The sequence below is a fragment of the Topomyia yanbarensis genome, chromosome 3 (assembly GCF_030247195.1).
Source record: "Topomyia yanbarensis strain Yona2022 chromosome 3, ASM3024719v1, whole genome shotgun sequence".
NCBI lineage: Eukaryota > Metazoa > Arthropoda > Insecta > Diptera > Culicidae > Topomyia > Topomyia yanbarensis.
This window is the reverse complement of record NC_080672.1, coordinates 265,929,518-265,950,554: the sequence shown is the minus strand read 5'-3', so window position 1 is coordinate 265,950,554 and position 21,037 is coordinate 265,929,518. Positions and strand designations below refer to the sequence as shown.

At 37.6% G+C, this 21,037-nt stretch overlaps 1 protein-coding gene across 2 annotated transcripts in view; it reads left to right on the top strand.

Moving 5' to 3' along the window:
- The window catches only part of LOC131694009 (uncharacterized), a 405,981-nt gene that overhangs the window by 147,983 nt on the left and 236,961 nt on the right, over positions 1-21,037 (top strand). Inside the window, exon 1 of one of the 2 annotated variants that reach the window (XM_058982349.1) lies at positions 4,271-4,288. The exons of the other annotated variant lie outside the window; for it this stretch is intronic. The gene's annotated coding sequence lies outside the window, so the exon portion shown is untranslated. Of the gene's footprint in view, positions 1-4,270; positions 4,289-21,037 lie in introns of those variants that run through there. 2 annotated transcript variants of the gene reach the window in all.

Below are 21,037 nucleotides of genomic sequence, written 5' to 3'. Positions count from 1 at the left end.
TGGTTGGCTGTCGAGAAAATCATTTGCTGTTGATGTTTTTATATATCCTGTTAAGCCTTTCCCAAAGGGGAGAGTGGGTACACTTGATCTGCACTTTAGGTAGCGCTTATATTTTTGAAAATAAACAAAGTTCCCAATTTATTAAACGTATTATTCGGATCGGGCAACCATCATGACTTTATTGCGCCAGGAATTCACGTTTGCCCAAAACTGTCCTATTTTTCTCTTACGAAACATGACAAATGAATGCGTTGTGTTGTGACGATGATTTTGGCAGGTTGCACACTGACTTCATAATGTTTGACTGCTGATTATCGAATAAGAGTTGCTTAGCAAATAGTAAGTAGGAATTCATACCAATCCGACCCATAATAAAACCTCAACAGCATGATAGCCATCATTGCCGGCCGCCTCCATCTTCATCGTTCACGAGGAAGGATAAAGGATAAGGTAGACGGAAAGTGTTGATTCTCCACCTACTTAACGGAAGGACGACGATTATTCAGACTCTTCCATAGGTGTCGCGGAGTCGGAGGTATAGAAGGGTGTATGGTCTAGGATTCGCTCCAAGCAAGCGATGCGACCACCTGTAAAGCATAGTGTATTAGGTAGTCGTTTAGTTACTCTTCGAGTGCATGATCACTCGAAAAAGAAAAGATCTTGTTTAGTTTTTGGTTCTTTTTAAACTCTGTGTAGCCGGCTACCGAGAGTATCCTGTGTTTCCTAATCAAAATCAATTTGAACTCCACACAGCCGACCATGGGAGCATAGCCTAGAGGAGCTAATCTTATCTGCGTAATGGGATCACTATTTATTGCAACAGTATTTAGACAGATACACGTATACGAGCGATAATAACGACCATTGCACAGTGGTCCATGAATTGAATTTAGCGGGAAACAACTGTTTACGCATTCATCCTTGGCATCAGAGATTTGGTGTTTTAGAAACAACCACTGTGCGTGACAACCCGCTTCTTTTGGCTGAAATACTAAATAAGGCAAAGGAATGCAGTGATGAACAACTGAAACTGTAAGAGAATTACGACATCATACAAGTATTCCTAGAAATCAAACTATTGTTAATTTCTTGATGACAGTCTATTATTAGTACGATTATTCGAAGACAAATTGGGTTTAAATTGGTACGTTAAATGTGATAACAATAAACAAAATTTATGACAGCAACGCTCGTGCTCGTCTAGATGTTAGATTTTGTTGATAGATTTTAATGTTGTAACCGAACAAAAACTTTTCAAATCACAGCTTTTTTAGTACTCATTGTTAACATTGTTTATGATCAACTGGGTTTATTGAAGACGATTACCGTAAAAGGATTACCGTATTAGCATTGATTCCTCTTTTAGACTGAATGGTGCCTACACTATCTAATAAATGTATATTTATGATACATTTGTTTAAAAAACAGTGCATGAACGAAAAATTGTAAACATGGTGGAGCCAAGCATACATTCACATACAGATAAGGCTGCCACCTTTGGAGACACTTTGACCCGAAGATTTCAATTGACCTGAGGTTGGACTTCACGAGAAACACGAGCACACACTGGAATCAGACAGTTAAGGCTCGGAGATCACCTCCAAAAACCGAAGGGTTGCAAACCTTTAAATTTATATGTAGACATATTTCTGTAATAACGTATATTGTTAATTTAATTTAAAGTACAGATTTTGAGGTAGCTTATGAGACATTCATAATGTAGGCATAGACCCAATGAAAAAATCCAAATCGCGCGATCTCGGTGATCAGTACATGTCTCCGTTGTGCAAGTCCACATGCAAAGGCAATCGATCATGCAAACTTCGTGCCACATGTTCAGCAGCTGAATAGTAGGTTTCGTTTTGAGTTTGAGAATATACATTGGCCAGAGCCGTGTTAAAACTACTTGGCGCCCAGGGGCACTACTGGTGTGAAACTGCTCAATACATTCAATGAAAATGATTACGTATCATTTTGCGGAGATGATGAAGGTTTCTAAAATGAAACATATTGTAATGGCAATTGAGAAGGTAACAAAACATTTGAAGGTTAGAAATATCGGAGCGAATTTATCTTAGCTGCATCCGCATAATATAGTTCACCTTTATTTTTTAAGAGATTTTTTTCAGATCCTCGCATTCCTTGTGCAGGATGTAAATAATGATTCTTTGTTGTATTGTATCCTTTTGTACGAATTGTGATTGTTACATATTTCGAATGATGTTCAATGCAGCCAAGGATGATGTGTAAAGCGAACTGAGCTATGTACGCCTAAAAAATAATAATAATCCAACATTTTCATAACTCGCACGAAAAACTTTCAATACTTTTCCTTGTTAAAGTGTGTTTAAAATTACTTTCAAGGTGAATATTTTGCGAACCTATAAATATAAACGACACAGCTCATTTCAATACCAATCGTGCATGAAAGAGAACCGAATATAAAATACTGTGAAGTTGTGAATTAAATACTATTTTAAATTCTTTATTTTGCAACATAAAAACGTTATTCATGGTAAATTTCCCATAATTCAAAAAATCCCACGAAGAGCCTATCTTGGAAAGAGCTGTCAATATGAAGCATCATTTAAAATCCAATATTTTGTTTATTTCTAATATAGTTATTTATTAAATTTTAAAAATATTTGCCGGTACCAAAATTCTCAACAATCTGTTTAAATGCGACGAAGCTACTGATTCAGGAGTGTACTCAAGCTAGATTGATTGCTGTTAAAATGTTGATTGCAAAACCTTTGTTTCGTTCCGTGACTATGTCAGACCATCCAATTTAAAAAAAAAATCAGCCAGCAGGGACGATCTGGTGCTGATATTTTAGGCGACAATACGAATGGCTTAGAGGACTATTAAATTATTTCGTCTTGCAATCCTCACTCATATTCATTTCGTTGGTGATATAGTATCTTTAGAAATTTTTTAGTTGTACTCATCTTTGGATCCTTTTGGTAGTCTGGTACGCTCGTGCTCGTCCAAGGAAAATCAAATTGCAGCTTTATTTTTATATCTAACATAATTACGGCCCTGTGTGTCCATGCGTTAAGGCGATTCAGCCTTTCGACTTAAATATAAGTAGAGAAATGCTCAAATTGAAAATAGGTTTAAGATGGCATAGTCTGTACGAAAAATTATTTATTTGAAGACAATATGTATTTATATAAAAATATGCAAATTCATAGTTATTAGTGGGAAATGGACCCTATTGATCACATGAACTGAACTGATCAAATCGTAAATTCGATCTCAGAACGGGGTGTCCGGCATTTTGTTTCAAACTTTCAAGATTTTTTTCGAGGCCCGAAGGGCCGAGTCTTATATACCAATCGACTCAGCTCGACGATTTGGGATAATGTCTGTGTGTGTATGTAACGGACAAACTCTCATTCGTGTTTCTCAGCAATGACTGAACCGATCTTATCCAAACCAATTTTAAATGAAAGGCCTATCACCCAGACAGAACGTTATTGAATGGTTTTTGATTTTGATTTTTCCAAGATATGAATGTTTGAAGGTGCAAAAATGGCGTTTATTGAAGTTTTTTTGAAATTTACTGCCGAAATTAATGACGTAACTAAACAATTTATATATTTTTAGAAAGCTTACCTTCTGAACGAGCTATAGACTGCTGAAATCTGATATTTGTTGAAAGAGATATTAACCATTAAATACAGACGAAAGATTTTTATCATTTCCCATAGCCAGAAATAAGACCAAAATCAAGCAATCTATTATTAACGCCAAAACGGCTAATTTTAGCTCAATAGTATATTCAATGATTTTACTGGATACAATATGCCCTTTTTTGTTGTGTTTTTTTCTGATTAATCTCCCTAAAAGTGAGATATTTTCATAGATTAATTATATATTTTCTTGAAAGTGATTATGTTGAAATGATAGCTTCAGCAAATTTGTAGCTCTTACTTTTGCGAATAACTTTACTGAAGATATCAAATATCTATTTTGAACACTTTAAAAGTTATGGCTTGTTGTTTGTGGATTGCCCTTTGTCGCCCGCTTGTTGTTCAATATAGTAATAATCCATTTAAATACATAAAAACGATAAATATTTCAATTTAGCTCCTCTCTTTTATTTCTCGTTTTTAGAAGTTTCCTTCTGCCTTGTGGAACCGATCAGCTCGAGAGTGCCACTATGTAACCGCCGTCGCCCTTACCACTACGCCTGCATAGAAGGAAACTGAAGCGAGAGCGACTCGAGGTCCGATGACTTTTGAAGGATTCCCCGCGGGTCCGAAGAATATCATCCGCCAATCCGGTACTCGACGACTAACTAGACTGAGGCGCAAATTTGTTTCGCTGATCCCCCCCCCCCCGTTTGAGCGAAAGTTGCAAGTTTTGCTCTTCATTCCCTGTCACCATACGCCTTCTCTCCCCGTCCTTGATATAACTGCTGTTACACTGATGTGGAAATCAGCCACCCTCTGAATATCTTGACCAAGCATAAGTTTTCGTTAAAAAAAATCAAATTTGTATTCTGTATTCCTAGTTTTAAGATGGCTATAATTTTTACTCTTTATTGAAACTCTTGTCCTCCATCTTGTAAATAGAATTGTGAAATTTCTTCCCCCTTTTGTTCCCCCTTTTGTGTACTAAACTGTATTGTTAGTTTTGGGATAACTGTAAAATGTTTCGTAAAATACTATTACTCCCCCTCTTGTATATCAAATTGAATCCCTTGTTTTAAAATTTTGCATAAAAAAATCTTTTGGCCCTCTTTTGTATATTGAATCTTATTTCTAGTCTTAAGATAGCTGTAAACTTTCTTTTCTTTTCTAAAAAAAATATTTCAACATTGTAACCTCCTAGTTTTAAGATATCCAAAATGTATAAACAAAAGAATTTGGCACCGCCAAGCTAACGCATTTGTGCCTATCAAATAAACGAAATGATTAAAAAAATCCATTTAAATAAGCCAAATATTATTTCGATAAAACGAATTTTTTATTTCATTTTTCTATCTACAACCACTGGAAATAACCACTGAACAATTTCAAATTTTCTGGATGGAAGTTGATTACTTATCGGTGCAAAAATGTTCATTTGCGCGAACCATCGGAGTGCATTTTTTTTTAATTTATAACCGATCGATCTGAAACATATCTCGGAAAATGAGAAGCGATATAAAGTACTTCAAGCAACGGCGTAACCAAGAGGAGGCTTTGGAGTTTAAAGCACCCATCCTCCCCCAACAACATAAAAAAATTGGAATGAACAGAATAATTTATTGATGCTGATTGACTTCATTCAACATTACAATTATAATAATCGAATCAGTATAGAGATAATCTATCGTTTTAAACACTTGATCTCACAGTTGTCTAATCACATCAATATCAAATACCTGCATGAAAACATTTCAATAGAAACTCGTCCCAGAATTCTGACATCAATCTTTATCCTCAGATTTCCTATCATATTGAACTCACGTTTGAAGGGATGTCATGTAATATGGACTAGGGTCTTTTTAATAGGAAGCGAAGTTGGAATCGATTTATTGTCTATGAAACATAGAACCGAAAAATTGTATAACTATGAACATTTGCTGCACATTTTATTTTGAGTATGCGTAGAGTTGAGACGAAAACGTAATATGGTTGATAACGAGTATAACACTTTCCGAAAGTAAAGGGATTTTTATGAAAAATGGCGTTTTCCGTTCGACTCTAGCAGGTCCTGATCGATTTTGATGAGCATTTTATTTTAGTTGTATTACCAGTTATATGAATATCTATAGTAAATGTTCGAAAATAGTAATTTAAGGTCAAGATCACATCATTTTGAAACCGCCAATTTCGGAGGTTTAGTATCTTCGATGAATTTTACAAACATGAAACAGCACATCATTTGATAAAGTAATTTTGGCGTTTTATTCTCCAAGAAATATTAATGGAGAATTTACTCTTCAAACTAATTTAATTCTTGGGGAACGCGCATAGCGTAGTTGGTAAATCGATTATTTTGTACGCAGCTCACCTGGGTTCGATTCCCATCCACGCACATAGGATCAGAGATTTTTCCTAAAGAGATTTCTCTAACCCGAAAAGAGGCCATCGACCCAATGGTTTAAAGCTCTATAATCAAAATTTTAAAAAATAATCCGAGACCCAATGTCTTCAGCAAAATCTTGGGGAGTGCTATTACAAACCACTTTGTTGAATATGAAGGCTCCATGTGTTCAAGGTATCAAAATACTTTAGGCTATTTGTATTTACCTTTAAAATAAGTTATTATGATTTTACTGTTTATGATAAATTGCTTCTACTGTTTATAATCAATAAAATTTACATTTTATGCAATGCTTGAGTTTATAAAGTTTACAATAGAAAGTAATTTTAGAAAAAAAAAGGATTAAGGATCATTTCATAAATATCATTTTAAAATTCCGTATACTGCCTACACGTAGTATTCTTGCCTGCAATATTTTTTTTTAAATGATGGTCTCAACAAACGCTAAAGATAGGAACTTAGCTACAACTTTTTGAAAAACTGATTCTCCATAATTTTTATACTTCAAAGATGACGGTTTCTGAACTATGCCAATTGGATGGTAACTTCGATTTTCACCAAACCCACCAAACTGGCTACGCTGCTGACTCCGAGTAAGTAGTAACAAAGTCGTTCTACACTTGTCCAAATGAAGACCCGATTCGATCTGCCCCCTATTTAGTTATATCGAATTCTTCCAAAATTTGACAAACCTGTTCGCATTCGTACGATAGTTTCATAGTTGGAACCTGTGTACATTTTTCGCGACATGTCAAGTCACCCGTACATTCACGCTCTGCTGAAAATGTCTCATGTCTCAAACAGGTTAGCTTCCAAGCCTCGATGGTTGGTCTCGTGACATGTCATGGAATTTAAATGCGTCATCGGTCTTAAGACTGGTCATGAGGATAATTTACCTGTCGCGCGTAAGGCGATACCAGTCACACAGTTTACGAACCTGTACAAAGATGAACATTTTGTTATGGTTTGCTTGTTTGACCTGTATCTTATTCTTGATCGTTTAAGTACCGTGCAGTGGCAGATAAACGGAATGGTAGACGCTATATAAATTGAAATATTTTGAACTTTTTCAACTTTTTGATAGTAAATGTAGCGAGTTACGAGGAGTTAAAAATCAATAGTTTTAGACATTTTAAACGCACACTGGGAAGAAAATGCGTCAAAATTGAAATTTTTTCATCTTTTCACAGATAAATATTGTTCGTTATTGCAAGCTACGAGGAGTTGAAAATCAATAGTTTTAGACATTTTAAACGCACACTGGGAAGTAAATGCGTCAAAATCGAAAAATTTTCAACTTTTCACAGATAAACATTGTTTGTTATTGCGAGTTAAGAGGTGTTGAAAATCGATAATTTTAGACATTTTAAACGCACACTGGGAGGTAAATGCGTCAAAATTGAAAATTTTTCATCTCTTCACAGATAAATATTGTTTGTTATTGCGAGTTAAGAGGTATTGAAAATCAATAGTTTTAGACATTTTAAACGCACAAGGGGAAGTAAATGCGTCAAAATTGAAATTTTTTCATCTTTTAACAGATAAATATTGTTCGTTATTGCAAGCTACGAGGAGTTGAAAATCAATAGTTTTAGACATTTTTAACGAACACTGGGAAGTAAATGCGTCAAAATCGAAAAATTTTCAACTTTTCACAGATAAACATTGTTTGTTATTGCGAGTTAAGAGGTGTTGAAAATCAATAGTTTTAGACATTTTAAACGCACACTGGGAAGTAAATGCGTCAAAATTTGAAAATTTTCATCTCTTCACAGATAAATATTGTTTGTTATTGCGAGTTAAGAGGTGTTGAAAATCAATCGTTTTAGACATTTTAAACGCACATTAGGAAGTAAATGCGTGAAAATCGAAAAATTTTCATTTTCACAGATAAACATTGTTCGTTATTGCAAGCTACGAGGAGTTGAATATCAATTGTTTTAGACATTTTAAACGCACACTGGGAAGTAAATGCATCAAAATCGAAAATTTTTCAACTTTTCACAGGTCAATATTTTTTGTTATTTCGAGTTACGAGGTTTTGGAAATCAATAGTTTTAGACATTTTAAACGTACACTGGGAAGTAAATGCGTCAAAATCGTAAAATTTTCAATTTTTCACAGATAAACATGGTTTGTTATTGCGAGTTAAGAGGTGTTGAAAATCAATCGTTTTAGATATTTTAAACGCACACTGGGAAGTAAATGCGTCAAAATCGAAAAATTTTCAAGTTTTCACAGACAAATATTTTTCGTTATTGCGAGTTACTAGGAGTTGAAAATCAATAGTTTTAGACATTTTAAACGCACAAGGGGAAGTAAATGCGTCAAAATTGAAAAATTTTCATCTTTTCACAGGTTAATATTGTTCGTTAGTGCAAGCTACGAGGAGTTGAAAATCAATTGTTTTAGACATTTTAAACGCACACTGGGAAATAAATGTGTCAAAATCGAAAATTTTACAACTTTTCACAGATAAATATTGTTTGTTATTGCGAGTTACGAGGAGTAGAAAATCAATAGTTTTAGACATTTTAAACGTACACTTGAAAGTAAATGCGTCAAAATCGAAAAATTTTCAACTTTTCACAGATAAATATTGTTTGTTATTGCGAGTTACGAGGATTTGAAAATCAATCGTTTTAGACATTTTAAACGCACACTTGAAAGTAAATGCGTCATAATGGAAAAAAATCTACTTTCACACAATTTTTTTTTTGTTATTGCTAGTTACGTGAAGTTGAAAAACGATAGTTTTGGACTTTTTAGACACACATTAGTAAGTAAATGCGTCAAAATGGAAATTTTTTCAACTTTTCGCTAATTTTTTTTGTTTTTCGAGTTACAGTAAGATTCCGTTTTGGCACGTTCCGTTGTTGGCATGCTCCCATTTTGGCACACTCCGATTTTGGCAACAAATGGGTTCCGTTTTTGTCATCATTCTTGTTGTACATAATAAATCTTTTAAAAATGTGCAATAGATATTTTTTGTATCAATTGACATTGCATTTGACTTTATTTCCAAACATGGGAGTCATATTAATCCTCAAAAGCCCAAATCATTTTTTTTTTAATTTTGTTAAAATTGTCTTACAGTTTCAATACTTTACTGTGATAATTTTGTGATGTTTTTCGCAATGTTGTTTTATAAAAGCGTTATGCATTTAAAGGTTAAGGTGAAGATATGCGGAAGCCACGTTGCTAGGCACCGACTCGCTTGTTTACATTAGGAAAAACTGAAATCTGAAGTGAAAATTCAAACGCACAAATGAGAGTTTCCGAACATTTTTCTTTGGTCATCTGCACATTGGCAGAAAATTTGGAGTTTTGTTAGTAAACGATTAAAGTTTCCGCGAGTGTTTTTGCAGTGGTGTGTGAAAAAAGTGCATTTGAAAAAGTGCAATGAAAACGAGAAGTGTTTCGAAAAGAAACCCCAAGTGAAGAGGGGCGATATTTTCGCACAAAATAGGAGCTACAGATGGCATTCCGTCAAAAACTCGGATTGATTGTATAGGAAAATATTCTAGCTTCCTTAAGTAGCAGTTTCGTGGCACACCAGCAAGGTTAGTGTGTTGAAAAACGTATTTTTATATTTGCTCATGTCATATACATGGTTAGGCAGGGGAGAGGGGTGTGTGTGGCGCAGCAGCTATGTTGTGGCTCGCATGTATAATGTCCTTAACTATGTTTTACACTATATGTGTCGTATTTAATGATAACAATAAGTATAGAAATGTATTGTTTATGTATAATACAAGTGGTAGCAGTGTAACTAGTGTTAGACGGAATCAATTTTTATAGTCGAATGCAGATGAATGCGCTACACCGCATAATACAACGTCACTACAAAACTTGGCACTAAATTTGCAATACATATCGAAAGCCCGTATTAAGGAATACAAAACTGATAGCTCCCAAATAGTTTACGATTTCTTTTTGAAAATGCATTTTCAGATATAGTGCACTTTATATTCGTAAATGTTGAATTTGCAAACCTCCCTAGGTGCCAAAATTTTCTGGTAAAAAAATAATAAATTAACACCAAACATGAATTCAGCGACGTAAAATTACCCCAATGTGAAGTTTTTATCAAATTCGGATCCCTTTTGAGGTTTTGACCGACTTTTTTATGGAAGGTGATCACTGTGCGAAGACTGAATTTGATAAACATATGAAAAAAATTGAATTTTCTTATTTTTTCCTTTCATCTAATTCCATTTCACACATGGTTAAAAATCTTTGAAACATTTTTGAAGTCGTAAATTGAAAATCCAAACTTTAAAAATAAGGTTCAATTTTTGGCACGGTTCCGGTTTTGGCAACAGCAAAAAATAAAATTGTTGCCAAAAACGGAATCCTACTGTACTAGGATATGAAAATCACTAGTTTTGAACATTTTAAACGCACATGGGGATGTAAATGCGTCAAAATCGCAAAATTCACTTTTTACAGATGAATGTTGCTTGTTTTTCCGAGTTATTAGGACTTGAAAATCAAAAGTTTTGAACATTTGAAATGCACAACGGGAAGTAATTTCGACAAAATGGAAATTTAAAAATGCGTTTAAAATTAGAGGTGTGCCCAGCGCCGCCGCGCCGACGGTTGCAGGTAAAAATAGTAAACAACTCGTAATAACAAACAATGTTTATCTGCGAAAAGTTGAAAATTTTTCGATTTCGATGCATTTACTTCCCAATGTGCGTTTAACATGTCTAAAACTATTGATTTTCAACACCTCGTAACTCGCAATAACAAACAATGTTTTTCTGTGAAAAGTTGAAAATTTTTCGATTTTGACGCATTTACTTCCCCTTGTGCGTTTAAAATGTCTAAAACTATTGATTTTCAACATCTCTTAACACGCAATAACAAACAATGTTTATCTGTGAAAAGTTGAAAAAATTTCGATTTTGACGCATTTACTTCCCAGTGTGCGTTTAAAATGTCTAAAACTATTGATTTTCAACACCTCTTAACTCGCAATAACAAACAATGTTTATCTGTGAAAAGTTGAATTTTTTTCGATTTTGACGCATTTACTTCCTAATGTGCGTTTAAAATGTCTAAAACTATTGATTTTCAACACCTCTTAACTCGCAATAACAAACCATATTTATCTGTGAAAAGTTGAATTTTTTTTCGATTTTGACGCATTTACTGCCTAGTGTGCGATTAAAATGTCTAAAACAATTGATTTTAAACATCTCTTAACTCGCAATAACAAGCAATGTTTATCTGTGAAAAGTTGAAATTTTTTCGATTTTGACGCATTTACTTCCCAGTGTGCGTTTAAAATGTCTAAAACTATTGATTTTCAACACCTCTTAACTCGCAATAACAAACAATATTTATTTGTGAAATGTTGAAAGAAAAACAATTATCTCATTTTCTATATTTCCAATTATCCGCCAAAGTACGGTATCCAATATTTTACCCATTTTCAATACCGGTTCATTGTCGACAAGTCACATAACAAGCAAACCTGTTTTTCTATTGTCGCGACCGTTCGCAAACGAACATACATGTCACAGTTCAGTAAATGTACAGCCGCTTGACAAACCAGTTTTGTTTTGAAACATGTACAAATTTTATGACATGTCACGGGGAAAATGTATCGTGTCATAGTACACGCGCTTGTGTCACATGTCGCAAGAATCCGCAACTTGTACATGTCACGAGCAAACATGCGACCAGTCACCAGATGACTGGTCATAACCATGACATTTTCCAGCTATGGATAGTTTATGTTAAAAGGGTATCCTAAATTAATTGGTATACTTAAGCGTTTATATGTTGCAGATTGAGAAAATACAGAAATTTTCAGCTTTTCTGCTACACAATATTACAAAAGCTTATTGAACAACTTTCCCTAGTAAGGTTGTGAAAATTATAAAGTATTTGAAATTTTTTGATAGTTTTATTTTTTACCGTCGCTCCACAACGCAGTTTATCATTTTATGGCTTTCGGTGAGCACATTCTCACGAATTACTGAACTAAAACTGATGGAATTGAACTTAGTTTTTAGAATTCTTTTCGGATTTACCTAGCCAAAAATCGCGCAAATGGATCTGAATGAGATCAGCTTGTGTTCTAAGACGATTTCCTTAGATCTTCAGAGCAACGTGCACCCAGTGCACTAACGTAAGTGACGGAGGGTTACCGAAAAGTTTCGTGAAAAAGAAAATTTCAGTGAATGACGATGATTTTCCGTAACGAGTTTCCAAAGTTTTTTATTTGTTCTTTGGCATTTGGATTAGCGATAATGATTCAAATCAAAGATACTACTGGAAAGTCACTTTTAGAAAAAGGTGATATCGTAGTAAAGTGAATTATGCATACATGCACTTAAGAGGTTGCGTGATATCAAGAGCTGCAATTCCAGTTCTTAGTTCTCAGTGGCTTTGGAAATTTGAGTAAACGCTATTGAGAGTATGAACTTCAAATCGATTCAAAAAAACAATTCGATGTTTTTTGGCTCAGCAGAACATATATAAGCCTATTAGGAAAATTCAGTTTTCCCTACACAATACATTGATTAAAGAATTTAGATATGTTATAAACAGAGCATTAGCAATAATTCGTTTGTATGTCTGTTTTACGGGCCATTTTCCGCTTTTCTATTGATTTGGTTAAGCTTTTGAGATTTCTAGCCCTGATATTGTCCTATGCTGATTTGAGCGATTCTCTGAGTCCTGTCACTATACCATTTAGTATGTTTTATGAAAAATCGTGAAGCATCATGTTCAAAATGTTTTGCCTTTCTCAATAGAAAGGTATTGCAATTGCTCTGAAAACCGACTTTTTAACGGAGGCCCGGAGGGCCGAGTGACATATACCATTCGATTCAGTTCGTCGAGTTCGGCAAATGTCTGTGTGTGTGTATGTATGTGTGTGTGTATGTATGTGTGTGTATGTGCGTCTGTGTGTGTACGCGAACACAATCTCACTCACTTTTCTCAGAGATGGATGAACCGATTTTTACAAACTTAGTCCCAAATGAAAGGTGCAACGTTCCCATAGGCTGCTAATGAATTTCTAATGGATCTGACTTCCGGTTCCGGAATTACAGGGTGATGAGTACGATCACGCAGAAAACGTCGATTTTAAGAAATTCTGCAATGAATGTATAATGGTGAAAATTTTTCCAAAATGTGACCACAACTGCTTCGATTTGTAGTACTAGGTCATTAACAGCCATTCAAAGTCTCTTTGGTCACATTGGCCACCATCATCGGTTCCGGAAGCCCCGGCGGAAGTATCCAAATTCAGAGTAACAGTCACATCGGTTTCTCGGAGATGGCTAGACCGATTCGACTAAACTTGACCTCAAATGAAAGGTATTGCGTCCCCGTAAATGGCTATTAAATTTTATCTCCAACCGACTTCCGGCTCCGGAGTTACGGGTTGTGGCGTGCGATCACATAGCAAATTGTGATTCAAACCGATACCCCGATGGAAGCAAAAAAGGTAAAAATTTCGCTAAAATGTCTCTCAAATAACTTAACTTTGCAGTTCTAGGTCACCGACGGCCAAACAAACTTTCGTTGACTACATTGACCACCATAGACGGTTCCGGAAGTGCCCGGGAAAAGCGGCCATCTTTCATAACTAGCAAACTCATATCAGTTTCTCGGAAATGGTTGGGCCGATTTTCACAAACTTAGTCCCAAATGATAGCTATATTATCCCCACAGATGTCTGTAACATTTCGCACGGACCGCTTGTATGGTTCCGGAAATATAGACTGAACGGTCCGGTCACACATGAAATTCCCATATAAGCCGGAACTCAAATTTTTTTTCAAAGGGGGGACCCCATGAAATTTCAGAAATCGAATTCGTATTTTTGATGCCAAACATCTTTAAAATGCATGAAACGTCGAGATTTTATGTTATCACGAATTTTTTTGCCTTTCTCAATAGAAAGGTATTGCAATTGCTCTGAAAACCGACTTTTTAACGGAGGCCCGGAGGGCCGAGTGACATATACCATTCGATTCAGTTCGTCGAGTTCGGCAAATGTCTGTGTGTGTATGTATGTGTGTATGTATGTATGTATGTGTGTGTGTATGTGTGTGTATGTGACCAAAAATGTCACTCATTTTTCTCAGAGATGGCTGAACCGATTTTGACAAACTTAGTCTCAAATGAAAGGTGCAACGTTCCCATAGGCTGCTATTGAATTTCTAATGGATCCGACTTCCGGTTCCGGAATTACAGGGTGATAAGTACGAACACGCAGAAAATGTCGATTTTAATAAATTCTGCAATGAATGTATAATGGTGAAAATTTTTCCAAAATATGACCACAACTGCTTCGATTTGTAGTATTAGGTCACGAACATCCATTCAAAGTCTATTTGGCCACATTGGCCACCATCCTCGGTTCCGGAAGCCCCGGCGGAAGTATCTAAATTCAGAATAACAGTCACATCGGTTTGTCGGAGATGGCTAGACCGATTCGACTAAACTTGGCCTCAAATGAAAGGTATTGCGTCCCCGTAAATGGCTATTTAATTTCATCCCGATCCGACTTCCGGTTCCGGAGTTACAGGTTGTGGCGTGCGATCACATAGCAAATTGTGATTCAAACCGATACTCCGATGAAAGTAAAAAAGGTAAAAATTTCGCTAAAATGTCTCTCAAACAACTTAAATTTGCTGTTCTAGGTCACCGACGGCCAACCAAACTTTCGTTGACTACATTGACCACCATAGACGGTTCCGGAAGTGCCTGGGAAAAGCGGCCATCTTTCAAAATTTACGAACTCACATCAGTTTCCCTGAAATGGTTGGGCCGATTTTCACAAACTTAGTTCCAAATGATAGCTCTATTATCCCCACAGATGTTTATAAAATTTCGTACGGATCGCTTATATGGGTCCGGAAATATAGACTAAATCGTCCGGTCACATATGAAATTCCCATATAAGCCAGAACTCAAATATTTTTTTTTCAAAGGGGGGACCCCATGAAATTTCAGAAATCGAATTCGTATTTTTGATGCCAAACATCTTTAAAATGCATGAAACGTCGAGATTTTATGTTATCTCGAAATTTTTTTTTTTTTTGTATAAATCGACTTTTTGGGACTTTGCCGATTTCGCACCTTTTTTCAGTTCAATATTACCGTGGCTGTTTTTTTTTCAAAATTTTAGAACTCGAACTCTTTTAATGAATATAAACAACGCACACATTCTCGTGATTCATGATTGAGAAAGGCACAATAAAATAGGTTTTTAATCGATATAATATCCGAAAAATGTGATAAGAGTTATAAAAATGTCTCATCACACTATTAGGTGGATTAAAAGCGTTTTTATATACAAATATGCCAAAATATAAAAAAACTAGGTTTTTTTTCACCTAAAAATGATGAACACAGCTTTTTAGCCTTTTAATGCAGGACATACCCTTAACTTTTGCTATGTGAACTTTAAAGTGATACAAAAGCTTCGTATGTTCTCGAAGATGTATTTGACATTTTCTTTTCACATTATATAATGTGATTGATTTTTGTCATTATATGATGATGCAATATAGCCTTGAAACAAATGCCCCCACTCTCTCCTACTTACGTTAGGTCGGTATGCACTCGCAGAGAGGCGACATCTCCGTTCAGTTCCCATTTGAGTGCACTGGCAGCGGTTTTTACTTCATGGTGCATGTATTCTGTCGCCGTTGAGTAATTTAATGTGAAGTCATCACAGCCGTTGTTGAAACCAGTGCAGGCCATCTACAGCAGAGGAAGAGTAATGAAAAGCATAAAGATAAGGGGGATTCTATCAAATGGTAAAGTCATGGCATCCAGCGACACAACTGCAGTTGATGCACAGTGAGCTAGACAAACTGGCAATCGTTTTGAATCCATAACCAGAATAAGTCGAATTTTATAACTTCTTCACTGAAAGAAACGAGCAGTAACGGTTTGTTCTACGTGGTGGCAAAAGATCCTTTCCCACAGTGCCTTTAGACTCCCAGTCATAGTCAATCCGTTGACGAAGCACCACAATCGTCATGTGTGATGTGGTTTCACTGCAGGATTCTAGCCACTCGTCACAACATACTCGGTCGCATGCTATTGCGGTATTTATTTATGCAAAATCCCAGGGGGAAACGCATTGTGATGTTCATTCGTGCATACATAAATGTTCATAGTGTCATGGCCGCGCTACAGATCATATAGACTTCGTACGAGCGAGATAAATGCTTTTAGTTAAACTTACTGTACTCCATGCTGGGAAACTCCCTGTTTTAAGAAAGTCAAGAAAAGAGTCATACTGTAGAAATCTTGATGACTTACACCTTTTGTTGCACTGAACTCAATGTACAACATTGGTTTTCTGTTATGGATAAATCCATCAGAATTATAAGGGTGTTGAGAAGGTAAAGACGACCGGAAAATGCAATACATATCGCCGTATAATTGTAATTAATGCAATCAATGTTGCGAATTTAACCATTGAATAATTAATAATTATAATCCAAAGTTGACTGTGGTCTATCCGGATTCAAGGAATGCAATCTACCACAAAAAAAATATGATGCAAATATCGAATTTTGGCTTCTCCATCGTTAGATGAAAAATTAATAGAAGAGAACATTATCGCCATTTGTTGAAGTTTTGAATATTGCTATTCACCCCATCAGAACAACCAGTGGCACCGATTCACCGAACGTAATAATTTTTTATAGATTTGATTAAGTTAATTCATTATTAAGTTCCGGTGCGCTTTCTCAGCCCACCCATCATCACACTGCTCTGCAATCATCCCACGTGGTGAAACCTCAATTATACGCAACCACACTTTTTCTCCACCGGCTATTACGCGGCTGCACCGTATGGCGCTCTGTGGCATCTCCACTGCAAAAACTGACCTGACCCATCGATACTGCTAGAGGCCAGTGCAGTGGGCAGAAAACAGTACCAAAAGTGAGAACAAGTGACCATCACTGACTGGCGGCTACCAAGTGCCTGGCCATATTAACTAGAGCACCGTTCAACACCCAGTCAACGTTGATGTTATTGTTTTTTTTTGGCGCTGAGTGTAATGTAGGATGACCGCAAACGTCCTGAATATAACCGAAATTTAGTGGTGTGGCTGCAGGGGAAACAGTTATGATGACGAAAGGGAACTGCGAACTTGGCAGGACACTGCGGTTTAACCCCTAACTGACTAGCCAGCTTCCGACGAAATGTGTGATAATAGGAAAACCAGCGGTTAGAGATGATCAAATCCGGGATGGCTCCTACGGTGTTGATGTTGTGAGTATGGCACAACCGTTGACAGGAAGGAGTTCATGGGCTTTAGACTTCATCCATGATTCGTAGTAGGGTAGAATCAACGTGCAACAAATATTACGGTGAATCTCGCCGTTTGCGAAGACCACTTTTGCGATAAACGCTGGTATACATAGTTAATACACAAGCTTGTCGTATCTCATTTTACTGGATGAACGAACGTTTGATGAAATGATGCCGTCGACGAAAGAAACACAGTGTGTAAATAAGTCAGACTGAAGGCAGTTTCGTGGAATCGTTGAAAGGTACCGGAAAGTCACGAATGGGCGGAAATCAAATTAATATTGCATAGATTAACAAAGCAAAATGGTTCCCGCATCCTCTTTGTATCCCCTGTAGGGAAAGAGGGCAATATAAGCAAGCATATATACGAATGAATTCAAGCGAATACAATCAAGTTTTTTTTTGCGCGTATTTTTGAATTTACACGGTTTTCATTTACGCGGATTTTTGAATTTACGCGGTTTTCATTTTCGAGGATGTTTGAATTTACGCGATATCCATTAACGAGGTTTACATCAACGCGGATTCTTAAATTTACATGGTCTTCATTTATGCGGATTTTGAAATTTACGCGGATTTTGAAGTTTACGCGGTTTTCATTTACGCGGCTTGTATCCCCTAGGTAAAAAACCGGAGTGTATTTCGAAATCTTACCAATTGATAGAAGCAGGCCAATATAATTAATCGTTCTGGAAAAATTCAAAATAACTGAACACTATCATCGAGAACAATGCAGAACATTCACGATTGCTTTAGTAACAGAAAATCTTTGGGTAATTGTTTTTTCGCAATTGCTACAATATGTAAAATTATTTAAAAGGGGTATGGATTTCATAATCAGCATCTGTAATCCAACCGTTCGCAATATTGAAGGATCTTAAGCTGTTTGTTATCCTAATAATTGTTGGAGCTTTTATTAAAATACTTTTAAAAAAAATTGCAGACCGATCGTTCAAGCAAAAGACAAAAATATTTTCCAAAAATAATTAATTCTTTATGTTAGGGGTAACTTTGTCACTGCGACCACGAATCAGGTTATCTTTTGTGGCTGCCCCTGTTTGCGCTACATATTACAAAATGGCTCTAGTTGGAAGCAAGATGTTTGTTCACATTTGTCGTCCCAAACGGGTGCTACACTATTAATGTAGCTGAGAATCCGATTGGGACAGGTATGCCATACATCGCGAGGCATCATAATATGCCTTCCGAAGTACATTATTGCTTCCTTCGAGGAAATAATGTTGCACAATGACAGAGAATATTTTTTTATAATACACTCCTTGCCATTTTTTGTGCTTCTTCTCCACGGAACTATATCAAGGTATTACTTCGTGGGGGGCTCCTTATGCTTCCGTCGCACCTCTTTCGTCTACTCTGGCTCGACTTTTGAGCTTTGCTTTAACTCTTAACTCTTGTCTTGTCTCTATCTATTACGTCGTCATTAAGCTCCCGTCCCTGTGAGCCGTTTAGATGGTGATTCCATGAACCATTTAGCAGCTTAGCTTCCGCGAGTCTGTTCAGCTCCCAGCCTTATCATGATTTACTCAGATAGTCTTCGGTGGTGAACTCATCCTGCTCCAACTGAGAGTTGCCGGGCGAAAAAATTTCTCCCGACGCCGATATCTGCTTCATTGAGCTATTTTGCTCCCAGTTTTATCGAGATCTACTCGTATATTATCCGGCGGTGAAATACTCTGCTCCGACTGAGAGGTCCCTGACAGTTGAATTTCTCTCTGTACCGATTTCTGTTTCGTGACTTAATTTGCTCCCATTGGAATCACGATATAGTTGGATAGTCAACGGCGGTGAACCGACCATAGTGTGAGTTCTCTGGCGGTAGATTTCTCCCGATACCGATGTTCGTTTCCGTGAGCCATTTAGCTCCCCGCTTCGTCCCGATCTCCTCGATCTAGTCCCCGGCGGTGACCTAGCCCACTCAACGGACCAGCCAGTAGATGCTGAGGTGCATCCAACGATTTCAGGTAGAACGTAGATCCCGTTCACTGGCACCCCAACAGCCCACTGCTAGCTATCCGACGCGATCAATTCTGTCTAGTCCCCAGTAATGGATCTAGCTTACTCACGAGCTACCCGGTAGAGTGTCGAGGTCGGTCTGGCGACTTTGGTGAAGCCTGACGTCTGGTTCACTGGTGCCCCGACCACCCGAACCCGGTGCTACATCGCATACTACTCAACTGGCTCCCAGTGGTGGACCCGGACAAAGGGGTGACGAAGCATGCAGGTACTTCCGGAAGCATCCGCGCTCAAACAAAAACCGACACGTTGGTTGTCATCGAACCTCCTCGCATATATAGTCGACATGTTGTAATTTAACCGACCGTCAATCATCACACCCAGGTGCTTTAGCGCACGCATCGATGGGATTGAGTGTTCGTCGACGATCACCACACGCTGGATTTTTTACGGTTGCTAAGGTAGTGCACCTCGGTCTTGTGATGAGCAGGCTGCAACTTGACATCAGCCATCCAGGTTTCCACGACGCTCATTGTCTCTGCAGTCAACATCTCCACTTTCTCGAGGATCTAACCAGTTATCCAGCCAGGACAACGTTATCGGCAAAGACGACAATCTCAATTACCTTGGGTAGTTTCAGTGATAACACTCCGTTGTACATTATTTTCCAGTGCGTTGAGGCAAGTATGGAGCCCTGAGATACTCCCGCCGTGGCCGTAATCGACCTGTGCCCCATGTTAGTTTCGTAGACCAGTCCTCGTTTCTGAAAGTAACTTTTCAGAACCTTGCACAGATAGTCCGATCGTTAATCGTAAACACGGCGGAGTAGCGATTACAACTTCTCTTTTGCCTCAACGCTTTCATTGCGCTTGCGATGACTGTGCGTATGGCGTCCAACGTTGAGATCCCTGTCCAGAATTCGACCTGCCTTACGATAGTCCGTTTACCAAGAATATCCAGCAAGCATATAGGCGGCTACTATGTTGGATCTCTTGGTGGTTTCCCTGGTTTTGGCAGCAACACCAGCTTCAGGATCTTCCATCTGTCCGGGATGTAGCCTTCGTCCAGGCATTTCTGTAGAACTAGCCTGGATATGTCCAGAAACGCCAGGATCGCGGTCAACAGTGCCACGCTTTCAGCCCCTTTGCACTATAAGCAGCTCGTCGTTGGAAACTCGGTTGGCACAAGCATTTCCACCGTCTGCATCAACGTACGGTGTGGGCGGCCAAGCGGTTTGGTTGTGCTTCGGGAAAAGACCCTCCACGATAATTTTCAATTTGTCAGCGTACATTTCAGGTGGCGTCATTGGACGCATGATCTTGATCTTCACGACGTGGTAAGCGTTGCACCAGGGGTTAGTGTCTCAGGTTGTCTGCACAGCTCCTTGTAGCAGGTGGACTTACAAAGCACTATCTCACGTTTAAAAGCGGCCCTGACCGCCCGGAATGTCACCTTACACTTTTCTCTGAGTGTCTCAGATCCTGCTCTCTGAACGCGTCTGCTAGCTTTCGGGCAGGCAACTCGGAATCTTTCGCTCCACCAATACGCACGACGCCGGCAGTTCTTCGGCTCCAATTTCCTCGGCATTGATATGTCACACGCCCTCGCAATGTTTCCGCTAGCTCTTCGGCAAATTGAAGCGAGGCTGTCAACACAAAGTGTTTCCACTTAAAGGTCCTTGTCAAAATGCTCTATTTTCCACTTCCTTTCCGCTTTCATT